Here is a 14,528-nt window from a genome sequence, read left to right as displayed (position 1 = left end):
CCGCCCAAGACTTCTTCACATCTGTATGCATGCTCAGTCCGCCCAAGACTTCTTCACATCTGTATGCATGCTCAGTCCGCCCAAGACTTCTTCACTTCTTTCCAGTCTCCTCAACTTTTGAGTCTCTGGGCCTTCCGCAGCATTCTCTAGTAACAAATACCCCTTCTGGTTTCCTAGCCTCTGTGGCTTTGGAGCCTGTCCTGGAACTAGCTCTTGTAGACCAGGCTGACCTCGAACTAACAGAGATCCGCCTGCCTCTGCCTCCCGAGTGCTGGGATTAAAGGCGTGCGCCACCACCGCCCGGCTCAGGTTAACTTTTAAGTACATCCCCCTCCCCGATATGCTGGTTGTTTGTTTGTGGCACACTTGATTGTTTAGGTCCTGTACCCTTGTGAGGAACGTGCTCCGGGTGTCTCCTTGCAAACGCACTAGCCTGGCCCTCAAGGATCGCTCAGCAAATCCTCACTGCGTGAATGGATGAATGTATGAATCACAGCTACTACCTTGGCTGTAAATTTAGAATGTTACTGTTCACCTTCCCAGAATTCTTACCAGACCAGACACTTGAAAGGAAATGAGCCTTGGAAAATAATAAAATAAAAATAAAAATACAAAAAGAATTTCCTGGCGGGAGTATCTGTACGCAGTGCTTGGGCAGTTATAGTACAGCCCAAGAAAAACAAGCTCATTTCTTGTTGTGTAGGAATGTGAAGGCCAAAGAGCCCTGACCCTGGGAATGCCTGATAGCGCACATCTGGAGCTCTTTGTGCCCACAGACAGGGCAGACAATCTGCACGACGGGAGGGGCACAGTGAGGAACAGGCTGACTTATGTGCTCATGTTTTGAGATACACAGACATTTGGATATGCCCCGGTAAATGTGAGACTCCCCAGCTTGGAGCAGTTCCATTGGGGCCCGTTGTCCTCTATCTCTGGATTTTGCCTTTCCACCTGCATCTAGAAAGAACACAGTGGAGTTAAGATGCTGAATAGCTTTGGCTAGCTTATAATAATCTTCCGTTAACTTTCTATGATACTGCTTTCTATGGAGAACATGGATACATTCTCACGTTCTCCTGCTTCTCAGAACCGTCTTTGAGAGCAAACAGAGAGCACGTGGTTAGATTAGATCCCTGGCTGAGATGATTCTCCCCTTCCATCTTCTACTCTGGCTGGGAAATGGGCTATATTCTGGGGGAGAAAATTAAAAAAAAAAATGCTGCAGGCTTTGGCCTCACCCTTTCCTCCTGTAAGCAGCAAGATAATTTTGGTAATGAATGAAATTTTTCTTCTGTATGATCAGTATTTCTTATGACATTATGTAACTCTAAAGTCATAGGTTTTTTTTTCATTTTCATGTATGCGCATGTGTGTTGTGAATGCGCATGCATGGTTGCACATGTGAGTATGTTGGGGGATTGACTCTTCGTGTCTGTTCACCTCTCATTTGTTCACTTTGTTCTTTGAGGCAGAGTCTCTCCGTCAAACCGGAAGCTTGATGGTACAGTATTATGGCTAGGTTTTATAGTTTGCTTGCTTTGTGGATTTTCTGTTTGTGCCTTCCAAGGCAGGAATTTCAGGCAGGCTACCATGCTCATTTGGCCTTTACTTGGATTCTGGGGGCTGAAGCCCCTCCAGTTAGAAACGTGACTAGTGCCTTGAACCCCTGAGCTGTCTCCCCACACTGCCCCTACTCCTTGTTTAAGTTAGGATCTCTGTAATAAGTTTTTTTTTTTTTTGTCCTGCCAACTACTAAATAATGACTCAGAGACTTCTTATTAATTGCAAAAGCTTGGTCTATGGCTTAGGCTTGTTTCTAACTAGTTCTTATAAACAAACCACTTGTACAAATCTCCATTATGATACATGGGTCGTGGCTGTTCTCTCTCCTCCTGCACATCTTGCTGGCTCTGCCGCTCCTAGCATCTCCGCCTTTCTTCTTCCCAGTCTTCTCTGTCCCTGGAATTCCTACGTATAATTCCTGCCTGGCTATTGGACATTCAACTCTTTATTGCGCCAATCACGGCAACACATCTTCACACAGTATACAGATATTCCATAGCAGATCTCATTCATGTATCCAGGGTTGGCCTAGAATTTCTCTATCTAGCCGAGGTATCATCAGTGGTATAATTAAAGATGTGTACCACCGTGCCTGGTGTACACAATATTGGAGACCAAACTAAGGGCTCTCTACATAATAGATAAGCCCTATACCAACTGAGTGACATCCCCAGTCCCTGTGAATTTCTCTTTATGTATTCAGCCCTGGAGAGAGAAGTGGGGGAGGCTGGATTCCAGTTATGTTCTTCATTTGCGGATTAAACAGTGCATAGCCGTAGCTGGCTTTCCGACCGTGTTTGTTTTAAAGAGTCACCACAAGGAATGCCTTTGAATTGTTCACATGCCTGAAGTTAATGATAATAAGAAGCAAGATTTATGAAGTACGTTTCTTCTCTTTCTCTCACCGTTCAGCCAGAGATGAGTAGCTCACAGGTAGATAATCCGACTTTTGGGACACAGGTAGACAGTTTTCAGAAAAACTGTAGTGCAGGCCCAGTAAAATGCACCTTCGTGAGTCGGGGTTTCTCAGTTGTGCAACACAAATTGATCTCATTCAGCATTATAGTCTGTCCTGTCCCCTTTCTCTCCCACTCAGTAAACTATCCTCATGGAAATTGGCGATTTAAGTACTTAAGGAGACTCAAGGGTTGGGGCTAGGGACACTCACAAATTAGACCCTGAAGGCCTGAAGCGAGACTTAGAGTGTGCATTCTGACTGCTGTAGCTGAAGGAACAGCCCTAGGAAGAGGAAGTGTAACTAGAACCATCCCACCTGACAGGTGGGAGGTTTCCCCGAGTCGTTTGCTCAGCATCCCCTTGTGAACGAAGGTGAGTTGCCACGCTTGGGGTCTGTTGTGGGAAGAAAGCTTTTCTGTACAACACTGGGTGCTGACATTCCTGCATTCATTAACACAGATCTGAAAGGAGCTGGCTACCCTTTCTCGGGGGCAGCGGACTCACTTCACATCCCTGATGATAGTGAAGTTGTTCCCAGACCTATCTAGGCCATCCTCTCCAGCCCTAACCTTAGGTTCTTGGGAGAGGGAAGCTGCATGTTGGCCCAACAGAATATCCTCAAAAGACAGAGGCCCAAGACTAAGAGAAAGAGAGGCCAAAGCTCTGAGCTTACTCCCTTCTGCCTGCCTGCCCCAACTACGGGTATGGGGGTGGGAATCCGGTGCATGGTAGATCCTCGGTTGGCCAGCCCTCAAGGGGAAGCACAGATCAGCAAGGTAATGGATGTGGCTTAGGGGGCCTGCTTTCAAAGACTGCACTTCAAGAGGAAATGCTAGTTAACCGTATTTATACCATCTTAGTGGATGGAATGGCGTTCATTTGCGACACCTGTGTTTTCCTGTGGCGGCAGCTGTCCAAGTCCAGTATACCTGAGCGTTAATTATACATAAGACAGTGTGGTGTGGAGAGTTCCCAACAGTTTCAGTAATGAAAGAAACCCCTTGGGTTTACTGTACTTCAGGTAGTGCCTGGCACAGGAAGATGGCACTTAAATATTTGTGTTTCTCTCTCCTGCTTATTCTTCCTACTTTCAATACAGATTCCAGGCCCCAAATGACAAAATCAAAATTAACTAGAGCTGGGAGTGTAGCTCAGTGGTGGTGTCCTTGCCTGGCAAGTGCAAGGCTAAGGCCATTTGATTCCAGCATCCCTTCTCCCCCACCGAAATCCTTTCTGTCTTTTGGTGTTAACTTGAGCTGAAACAGACTTCAATGAGGGGGACTGTTTGACGAATGGTTAGTCCTACATTTAGGGGCGTATACTATTTATAGATTTTCTGGACAAAGGGGGTGGAGCCAGTTTGATTCTGATCACTGATGCAGACTTTTTTCTGGGACAGTTGAAGACTTTGGTTGGAATCACATCGCGGCTTGGTTACTCGGGTAGCAGAGGCTAGCTGTCACCTGTGTTCTTGGCGGAGGCTTCTGAATGGAACCCTTGTGGCTGTGGCATGGCCTGAGTTTCCTCATGGTTGTAGCAGGTTCCAGAACCATGTATCCCAAGAGACAGCCACGTAGAAGCCTCTGTCTTCCTTCATAGATTTGCCTTGGGAGTCGTCACTTCTACCACAGGCCATTGATTGAGGATGTCACAGAGCCCATCCCAGGGAATAAACATACTCACTGCCTCTGGGTGTAAGGTGCTGATCCTGGAAGAGTGTATCGGGACACTGAGGTGACTTGGCAGCTGAGTGGCCAAGGCCTTAACACAGAAGCATGGAGTAGAACACTGGATTCTGCCCCAGTTTGGAGCAGGAGCTTGGGTTTTCATCTGGAACCAGACTGTTATGTGTAATGGCTAACCATATGTTGGTAGCTACACTGTGGGCTGTGTGTGTTGGTAATGGCAGCAGTGCAGGACATGCCGTGACCTCCACGACCTGACTCCGCCCCTTTCCCCTTCTAATGCTTTGCCTTGATTTTTGCTTCATGCTAAGAATGATATTCCCTGTTCCCTGATTTGCCCCACCACTAAAAGTTCGATTACTTTGTACCCTGAGATTAGGAAAAATGCATTCGAATAAATATAGGAAAGTTGTAGTATTTGCTAGATTGTCTTCCCTGTGAGGCTGAGGCAGGGGATTGACAGTGACCCCAGAGGGACACAGATTGACTTCTCAAAAGGAATCAAGCTTCTTGCAGTGTGATCATGGACGTTTGCTCCAGAAAACAATCATTTGCCATTCCCTTCTAGGCTTGTTTGAAAGGGACAAATCTTCTTGGCTAAACAGTTTATAAACTCTTAGGTGTGTGAAGCCAAAAAGAGCTTTTACTGAAAAAGATCTAGACACAAGAGTTTTTACAATACATATGCATCCTGTAGGGTTTTTTTTTTAAAATAATACATATACATCCTATAGCTTAAACCAGAAATTTAAAGGTAAGGTGGGTAATGTTTGTTTGTTTATTTCTAAAAACAATGCAACCAAGCTGTGATTGGGTACCACTGATAGGGGCAGAGTCGGCCTATGAAATGTTCAATTGCTTCCAGGCTCTGAAGACCATTTTGATAGATCTGTGTTGGGTTTTTCTGTCAAATAGAAGCACTAGAACTTCCACGCAGCTCCCTAGGCTCTGTGAGGGACTCAAGGGAGATGGAGGTGGAAAGTCTTGGAGAACGCACCTGTGTTTCAATATATACAGTTCTGGCATTTTATTTTTTAATTATTTTATTGAGCTATACATTTTCTCTGTTCCCCTTCCTGCCTCTTTACGGACCTCAAACATTCTCCTAAAGATAATTTTTAGAACCTTTTCTTCTGCTTCATCTATATTTGGTTGTTCAAGTCCTGCTGTTGTAGGGTCACTAGTTTTTACTGGTGTCATGTTGTTCTTTGTGGTGTTGTGTGTTCTTACCTTGTCTACCCATCTTTTCCTCTGATTGGTGTAATTGGGGCTGTCTGTGACTCTGGTGATCAATCTTCTAGGTGCCAGTGGATACAAGGTTCAGATGGTTGCTCCTTGTGGTGTAGTCAGGGCCAAAATTCCAGTCAACCTGTTGGTCACTCCGTGTTCCTGGAGGTCACTAGGTACTCCCAGGGTTTGCTCTGCCGTTCCAGGAGTCGTTTGAGCCTGCACCCACAGAGATTGCTTGTTTGGTGCTCTTTCTGCTGAGGTTGCTGTCTTGGGCCTGTTCTGGCAGAGGTTCTGGCTCAGGCCTACTCCTTAGGCTGTTCCGGATTTGCACCTCAGACCCACAGAGGTCTCTGGTTCCTGCCTATTCCCTTGGAGGTCCCAGACTTGCATCTGGATGCAGAGGTCTCTGGTTCCTGCTTACTCCCTTGGAGGTCCCAGATGTGTCCAAACCCCGCAGAGGTCCTGGCTTAGGCCACCTCCCTCAGTGGTCCCAAACTCATGAGGGGATCCGTAGAAGTCTCTGATTCTGGCCTACTCCCTTGGAGGTCCTAGACTCATGTCCGGATCCACAGAGGTCCTGATTCAGGCCTACTCCCTCAGAGGTCCCAGACTGCCTGGACCCACAGAAGTCTCTGGTTCCGGTCTACTCCCTCAGCAGTTGCTCCCTTGTACATGCTTCTGTAGAATTCACTGTCTCAGGCCTGCTTCGTCCTAAGCTCAAGGGTCATAGACTTACACCATGGATCCTAGCTTTTACGTGGGTGCTGGTGATCCTTACTCAGGTCCTCTGGTGCTGCAGTCATGGTACTGATTGAGCCAGCCTGTCTCAGTCCTCAGCCCTGCATGCTCTTGGAGGGACACTTGGCTGGAGGAAAGCTTCTCCTTAGGTTACCTCCATAGGGAGTTCCACATAAGCCGCAGAGTCTGTGTGTTCAATCAGATATTTCTAAATAGACTGTCAGGAGCCCACTTGAGTCTCACCACAATGAATGCACGCACTGAGCTCAAAACCCAATTCTCAGTATCTCAAAATATGGTTATATTTGGAGACGGGGCTTTTCTAAGGGAAATTAAGTTAACATGAGGTCTTTAAGAGGACCCTTATCCAATTAGACGAATGTGCTTACATGAGGGAGAAATTTGGCTATTAGAAAAAAAACCTCAGGGGTTTGCACGCACAGAGGCAAAAGTGTGTGAAGGCACAGTGGGCCACTGTCTGCAAGCCTCAGAGCGAGGGCTCAGGAGAAACTTGCTGACGCTTCGCTGGGATTGCCAGACCCTCCGAGATGATCCCTCTCTGCTGATGAGGCCGCCCAGGGTGCAGCATGCTGTTCCCGAGGCGCTAACAACTGACACTCTCCAATTTAGAGGAGATTTGTAAAGACATGTTGTGTCATACGCTAACAAGTAGATAACTGTGAAGCTAACTTAGCTTTCATGAATCAGCGGTGGACTTGGCTGACTTTGCAGCTCAAAATTGACTGCATTCTGGAAGCAGAGTTGCGTGGTCTTCGGCTCTCGGAATGAAACCGATCTGTATTACGGAAGGTAGTCATCTTTTCTCAGACGCCTGTTCTAAATGTTAATCTTGTTTTTAAACAATTTTCCTCCACAGCAATGTCTAGACTAGCATTTGAGCAAGCAGCTGGTCCCCAGGGCTTATCCTTGTAATGTGGACCCGATGCTTCAAAAGTCACAGTATGGGCATATTTTCTAGAAAATCAGAATTTCTGAAGCTGACTCATAAAAGCTAAACTTAAATGTTGTTACTATTAACGACGTATTCACATGCATCCTCTGACTTGATTCTTTTGTGCCTGTCTTGTTTCGATATATGGATGAGTTGATCGCGTATTAAAATGTAGCATGCTCATTGCCCCTAAATGTCTGTGCAAGCATTAAGTGTGCTATCAAGTGTTAACTGTTATTTCCACATGACTCAGAAACCTGACATTCTTTAAGGCTGGTTGCATCAGTTGCTTAGTCTGTGCTTTTTCCTTCCTGTCTTGGGACTTTGCATCGGAATTCTACTTTGCTACCGTGGGAATTTCTGCTTTAAAAGCAGCCCTAGGGCTACCGTTTAGGGGACATTGGAGTGTCACTTCTCTTCTCTTCCTCCTTCCATCCATCTGATGGAGGCTTAGAAAACTGGCCATCTGTTAAGTCGAAGTGCTTTTCTGAGGTGACAGGCTCTGGGAGACGGAGAAGAGGGTCTCCTAGGTTACCAAACTTAGGCTCAACCAATGTGTTCCTTTAAAAGGGCTCGGGTCTGTTTGAATTGTGATGGTTACAGTTAAAGAAGATGCCATTAAGAAAAGAAAAAAAAAAGCACCCACCTCATTGTGATTTAAACGAACACCCGTTTTTCATTCTTGCATATAACTAGTAAATGCCCTCATTGCTTAGAAAGCTCTACAGGGCCAAGGTGGAAATTTCCCTTTCTCTACAAGACTTTGGATTTCTTTTCCTTTTAGGACCATATGGAAATGTATCTGAAGATAGCCTGCAAAATAATTCAAATTGTTTAGATATGTGCCACTATAAATGAAACACTCTTTTCTCTCAGTGGATGCAACCTACTGATAGTTAAAATAAATCTTGTGATTTGTATAATTCAAATAGCGTGTACATATGTAAGACCCGAGTATAGCATTGTGGGTTACTTTGAGGAACTAGAAAAAAATGGGTGTGAATATTCATTATAACCCTGAAGGAAGGAAGTCGTTCTGAACTTAGCCACAGCAGGAGCCAAAGTACATTTGTATGAGAAAGCCTGAATGTATTATCGGATAGCAGGAAGTTATGGTGTCTGCTTGAGGACTGTCCCCAACGTGACTATACCTGGAATGAACTAAAACCGGTCAGGGTTTGTTTTCCTTAACTAAATAATTCAAGGTGGGACGATCCATTTTATTCTGGATCTTTCGAGGCGAGAAGATCCACCTTTAATCTGGGCAGCCTCTCTAAAGGACATGGAAGACAGAAGTTTTCATTTTGCCTGCTTGCCCTCAGTCTCACTGGCAAGTCCATTCCTTCAGTGGCATTAGAGCCTACTTCTTTGGAATTCTTTCTAGCATCTACTGAAGACCAGCTGAGACATCCAGCCTCACAGACTGAACGACACTGGACCACACATAGCTGGACCACAGCCTATAAACCACACTAGGAAATCTCTTATATGTGTGTGTGTGTGTGTGTGTGTGTGTGTGTATTATATACATAATACATAATAAATAAATTCTAATAAGTCAGGCATGTGTATATGTATAATGTGTATATACCAATAAAATAGGTATATATACCGATAAAACGTATATTTGCATATGTATATATATACATACACATATGCATTTTATTCTGTTCCTTGACAAAAGTCAGGAGAGTCCATTTTCTGTCCCACCACATTCATAGACTAACACCAGTCAAATAAGCCACCTTTATTTGTTATTATAAACTCACCACCTCAGAAGCAAAATAAGTAAGTAGAAGACACGAGATAGCAGACCATAGCCAGTATCCATGCAGAAGACTTTTACCAGTAACCAAATGCAGAGGCTGTAAAAATGCAGTGAGTGGGTGTGCATGCATTTGTGTGTGTACATGGAGGCCAAAGATGGGCCTTGGTGAAGTGTGGTATTCCTCAGAATGATGGCCATTCACCTTTGTTTTCTGAGACTGGTCTCTCTCTGGGACCTGGGCTTGCTAAGTCGGCTATGCTAACTAGCCAGAGATCCCCAGGATCCACTGCCTTTACCTCCCCAAGGCTGGCAGTGTACATGTGTGCCGTCACACCCAGTTTTTTAACCGGGTCTGAGGATTGAACTCAGGTCCTCGTTCTTGCATAGTGGGTAACTTATGGGCTGAGCCATTCCCTTAGCCCCCCAAATAACATAGTTAAAAACAGGAACAAATGACATGAGAGGAACTCTATAACTTTATAAGACTGCTTGGTGCAAAGACTTGATGTCTCAGCTGGTCTTCAGTGTACAGAGACTCTGGAGGAACCAGGCTCTAATGCCGGAGAAGAGGGTGGCAACAAGAGGGAGCTTCCTTTCTCCGTGTCCTTTATACAGACTACCAGCAGAAGGTGTACCCACCTTCCTACCCAGACAATTAAGAAAAATCCCTCACAGATGTACCCGGCTGCTTGGGTACAATTTAGTCAATTCCAGAGGTAGTTAAGTTGACAACCAAGAGCAGCCACCAAGATGGCACCCTGTTCTTGGTTATTTTTAACTGTTTCCATAAGAACACAGGTAACTGTTTGTCCAGCGTTCCATAATAACAAGCAGGTTTTTTTTTTCAGTAATGCAGTCCAGTACCCTTATATTTTGTTGAGGTTCAATATGGCCAGAATTTTACCTAAGATGTTTTTGTTTAAAACTTTAGGGACCCCGGTATAGTGCAGCAGCACGCTTATATACTGTGCACAAGGCCCCGAGTTCAATCCCAACCTTCTACTGCAGCAGGACAAAATGAAAACAAGATATTGGCAGGTTTCTGGCCAGGTTCTTCATATTCCTTTGTTGATAATAACCTAAATTTTAAGCAGAAAAAGAATGTCAAGCTAATTAAGGTCTTACATTCACTTTATGGAATGTTATGTGTCCTATAAAATAACAGTTTATGGCCTCATAAAAAGCACTTTTAATGTATTAGGGGGGAAGAAAAAAAGGACAAAGTGGTTATGGCAGAGAGGGAAATTAATGGGAAATAAAACAAAACATTAACTTTAAGTATGGGATTCCTTTATGGATGTGCATGGTAGCGTATTTTATCATGTGATCATATTTAGTTTTGAAAACATTACAGATAAAGATGTGTGCTGTTGCCAAGCATGGTGTACACTTGTAATTCTATGTGCTTTGATGGAAGAGACGGGAAGAATTCAAGTTCCAGGCTGGCTCAGGCTAGATGGGGAGCTGCTGGCCTGGTAGAGCACAGGCTGGTGCAGTGTTACACATGGAAAAAATGAGCACACATACATATATGTCAACTATGTTATCTTCGCCCAATGAGAAATACTTTTTCTAACAAAGCAATGTATTAGGGATCTGCTTTATATTTTATGGAAATGGTACATTTTTATAATTATGTGTTTTAGATAAACTATGGTATAACATATGTATTTATACACATACATACTCTTTCTGAGTAAGCAATAGAAGATAGCTTTCATACTGTGAGGTCAGGAAGGTTTGCATTTTCTAGTCTATACAGGCAATTTGAGCTTCTCACATACTGCCTGCCTTTCTTTTCCTGGTATTGTTACCCCCACCAACCAACCAAACAAGCAACCAACTGCAGATCCCTCACTAGTTTTGAAAACAGTGGTGAAAAGAACTAGAAGTTAGTTTTCTAATACTGATCATCGGGCTTTCTCTGTAATTGTGGGCCTCTCAAGAGAGGACAGTTGCAAGGCTGTGGTTGTACTGGATGAGTGAACTTGACACTGATTAATTAGAGAAGGACCTGGAGCCAGACGGGACCCAGGAGGCTTGTGGTATGTAAGGGGACCCCACTGTCCAGCCATCATCCCTGGGCTGTGGGGAAGAAGGCTGTCTTCCTGTTGTCTGCTGTCAGTCTCTTGGAGCCTCGACAGAGAGATAATCCCAGGCCCTAGGAAGTGGACTCGACCCTGGAGGTGATTAGGAAGGAAAGCCGAGGAATGAATGTATCAGGGGTTCACCAGCCATCCAGGAACTGCTCAGGAGGCTGGACCGCTGGGGTGGCCTTGCCTACTGCCAGGGAAGATGCTGTCTTCTTGCTGAGCTCTGTCTCTTCTGTCACGGTGCTAAGTTAGAATGCACAGCCCAGTGCCCTGGAGAAGGCTGCCTCTCTGTACAGGGTTGAAAAGCAAGATAGGTTTAATAGTGCACAGTTATGAGAATACTGTGGACCTGTTCGAGTCACCACCAAAAATCTACCAGGGCAACTTCTTCTGAATCTTTAAAAAAAGGAAGGAAGGTCTGTATTTATTGTTTGTGTCACGAAACTCCTTAGTAGACCAGAGACCATCTTGTGGGAATCTATTCTCTTCTTCTACCATGTGAGTCATGGGATTCGAATTTAGGTTGTCAGGATTAGCTGCAAGTTCCTTCCTATCTCTTTGGTCTGTGAGTCCTTCCTACATCTAAATGTGGCAGCCAGGCTCGGTTGTCCATGCGTGTCATCGCAGCCCAGTGGAGGCAGAGGTCAGGACTTTGGCAGTTCAAAGCCCTTTTCAGCCACAACCTGTCTGATGCCCCATCTCAAAAAGTTTGAATTATTACTGATAATTATACGGAATACTTATTGTTGATATTTTAAAGTAATGATGAATGCAGGTGTGTGTGTGTGTGTGTGTGTGTGTAACCAGGTTTCCCCACTTTTTATTTGAAAATAATATTGACAAAGCGAGCTCTTCCCGGCTCTCCCTCCCTCACAGCCCTTTGCCTTAGCTCTGGTTCCTGCAGTTGGGGTATTTATTGTCTCTGGTTTAGAAGCACCCATATGGATTGTGTTTATGTTTCTGAAATACAAGCTGTTCAACTTTATTTCCTGAAGTGTATGCTGCTTTAAAAAAAAAAAAAAGAGAGAAGAAGAAAGAAAGAGAAAGAAGGGAAAAGACCCAGATGGTTTTACAATATTTCATTTCCATGCTTTTTACAAATTAATTGGAGAAGGAATATCAGAACAGGACGGGGGAGGCTGAAGGAGCCAGGGTACTGGCGAAGTCTTCCAGGATCCCTCCCACCCTTGGAATCTAACTTCCCAGAGCCCTGGGCTGTTCTGGGCTGTTCTTCCACAGGCACTCAAAAAAAATCTGCTGGATGAATGGATGGCCCAGCGAGGACCTCGTGCCCTATTTATTGAGCACAGACATTTAACTGTATTTGAGAGGGAACTGATTTCCTGAGTTCTCTCCAGCCCGTTGGGGTGTGCATTCAGTAGGATCTGTATGTTATAGGTCTCTCCTTCCCTTTGCCTTTTACAGCAGGCAACATTCAAAACTTTCAGAGACCAATCCAAAAACTCCTTCTCCAAATTCATTCAAATCTCTTTGCTCCAGTATGACTCCAGCCAGCACTAAAACACTGAACAGAGAGAAGAGGTATTGGACCCTTGCTCACCTTCTGTTCTGCTTGGGATCAAAGGACAAAACCCTTGGAATCTGGAGGTAGAAAGGAATTTGGGGGGATATATTAGAACTGTAGACATTGTGAGCATCTCTAGCTAAGCATAGATATGGTCCTCTGCCTTGTTGGTCCATACTGGTTGTTTTTCTGACCAAATGCTGGTTCAATGGGTGTGTGCTAGTCTCAGCTCCCTGACTTGGGGTTCTGCTGTCCAGGTAAAGCCTTTATTAACCCTCCTGCTCTATATAACAGGGCTCATCTACCCAACCACAGACAACCATTCTGATGAGGCTGTCAGCAGACTGGCTGTAGTCTGGCTACACAGTGCTGTCAGATTCATCCCATCCAAGGCCGCTTATCCTTGTCTCTCAAACCTGGTGGCTTCTCCAGTGCTGCTTCCTCATACTGGGCTTTCTTTTCTGTTCTTTGTCAGTAGCTCAGAGACATGGCAGGAAGCAGCCAATGAACAGACTACATATACGGCAGCCAATGAGAGAGATACTCATCTTCCCTTATTGCTGGTGCCCTAATCTCTGTGATTGTGTTGATGGCCTCGTAGTTGGAAGCAAAGAGCTTGGAAGCTGGGGTGCCTAGACAAACGAGCTCTTCGTCTTTCCCCTGGGGAATTTTAACATGCCCTGCTCCTCCGGTGTTGTTGATGCAGAAGCTGCTTCCGGCAAGGGCTAGCTCTGCCACTGCTGTCATTGGCTCTGAAGAAGACTCGTTCGTATTAAAGGAATGGCGCCCAGTGCAGCAGTGTTCAGAACAGTGTTTGGGGCTTTTGAAAGGTAATTGGACCACAAGGCCTTGTCACCCTGTGACTGAATTAGCCCATTGATGGATTCATATTTGATGGTGTTATTTGAAGGTGATGGAAACTTGAGGAAGTCAGACACAGTCAGAGGAAGCAAGTTCCTTCTCTGCAAGGGTAGATTTTGTTTGGGGGGCCAGCATAGGATGAGGAAGATGGGGCAACCTTGCTGTAGCTGTTTTTCTACCATGCCATTCTGTCTGCCACTGTCTGGAAACAACAGAGCCAGGGGACCATGGGCCAAAGCCTGAAACCATGAGTCCAGATATATTTGTCCAGCTTTGCTGACCTTTTCAGATGTTTTGCCAAATGATGGGTTGCTGACTAACAGTTTACCTTCAGGTAACCTCTTGAGGAGCAAAGTGGCCTCGATGTTTTTGGAGGTGTTTTTGTTCTCAGCAGTGACATTGGTATTTTAATGCTGATATCATAGGGAAGTCATACTAAGATTTATTACAGTGCCAAGGGAATATTAATAGAAGAGAAAGCACTTAACGTTATGTGATGTTGGTGATCCCAGGTATTAAAAAAAAAATCTTTAAACTTGGAAACTGAGGTATTAAGTGACAGGTTGGAAAGACAGAGTTTAGGAGCATTTGTTTTTGCTGCAGTCACTGGAAGCATGGCAGGATGCAGCCATGCATGTACAACTGTGTGAATGTCAACACTGCTTCAATAATGCAAGCCTGGTAGCACCCGGGAACTCATCACCTCTGTGCTGCCTAACAGATCTCGACACAAATCTAAACGTATCTGGGAGGAGGAAATCTCAGTAGAGGAATTGTTTTCCTTACATTGTCTTACGGGCATGTTTGTGGGGGTCTTTTCCTGATTGCTGATTGATGTGGGATGGCCCAGCTCACTGTGGGTGGTGCCAGCCCCGGGCAGGGTGGTCTGGGGTTGTATATGAATGCAAACAAAGCTGGCCATGGAGCATAAGCAGCATTCTGGCGTGCTCTCTGCTTCAGCTCCTGCCTCTGGGTGCCTGCCTTGAGCTCCAGCCCTGGCTTCCCTTGATTACAGACTGCAACTTGTAAGCTGATGTGAGCCCCTTCCTTCCCAGAGTTGCTTTAGGTACTTAGCAGCAAAATGCAATCTTGGACGGCCACTTATCTGTAGACTTCAATGTCCGGATGTAGAGCTGTACTGCTAGGAGACATTTGA

General features: G+C 45.0%; 1 protein-coding gene across 1 annotated transcript in view; it reads left to right on the top strand.

Annotated features, from left to right (window-relative positions):
* Rai14 (retinoic acid induced 14) overlaps positions 1 to 14,528 on the top strand; it is a 127,462-nt gene that overhangs the window by 50,615 nt on the left and 62,319 nt on the right. The window lies entirely within an intron of this gene.

The sequence above is a fragment of the Microtus ochrogaster genome, chromosome 19, assembly GCF_000317375.1.
Source record: "Microtus ochrogaster isolate Prairie Vole_2 chromosome 19, MicOch1.0, whole genome shotgun sequence".
Taxonomy (NCBI): domain Eukaryota; kingdom Metazoa; phylum Chordata; class Mammalia; order Rodentia; family Cricetidae; genus Microtus; species Microtus ochrogaster.
Note: the sequence above shows the minus strand (reverse complement) of the source record. Positions and strands in the feature narration are given on the sequence as shown.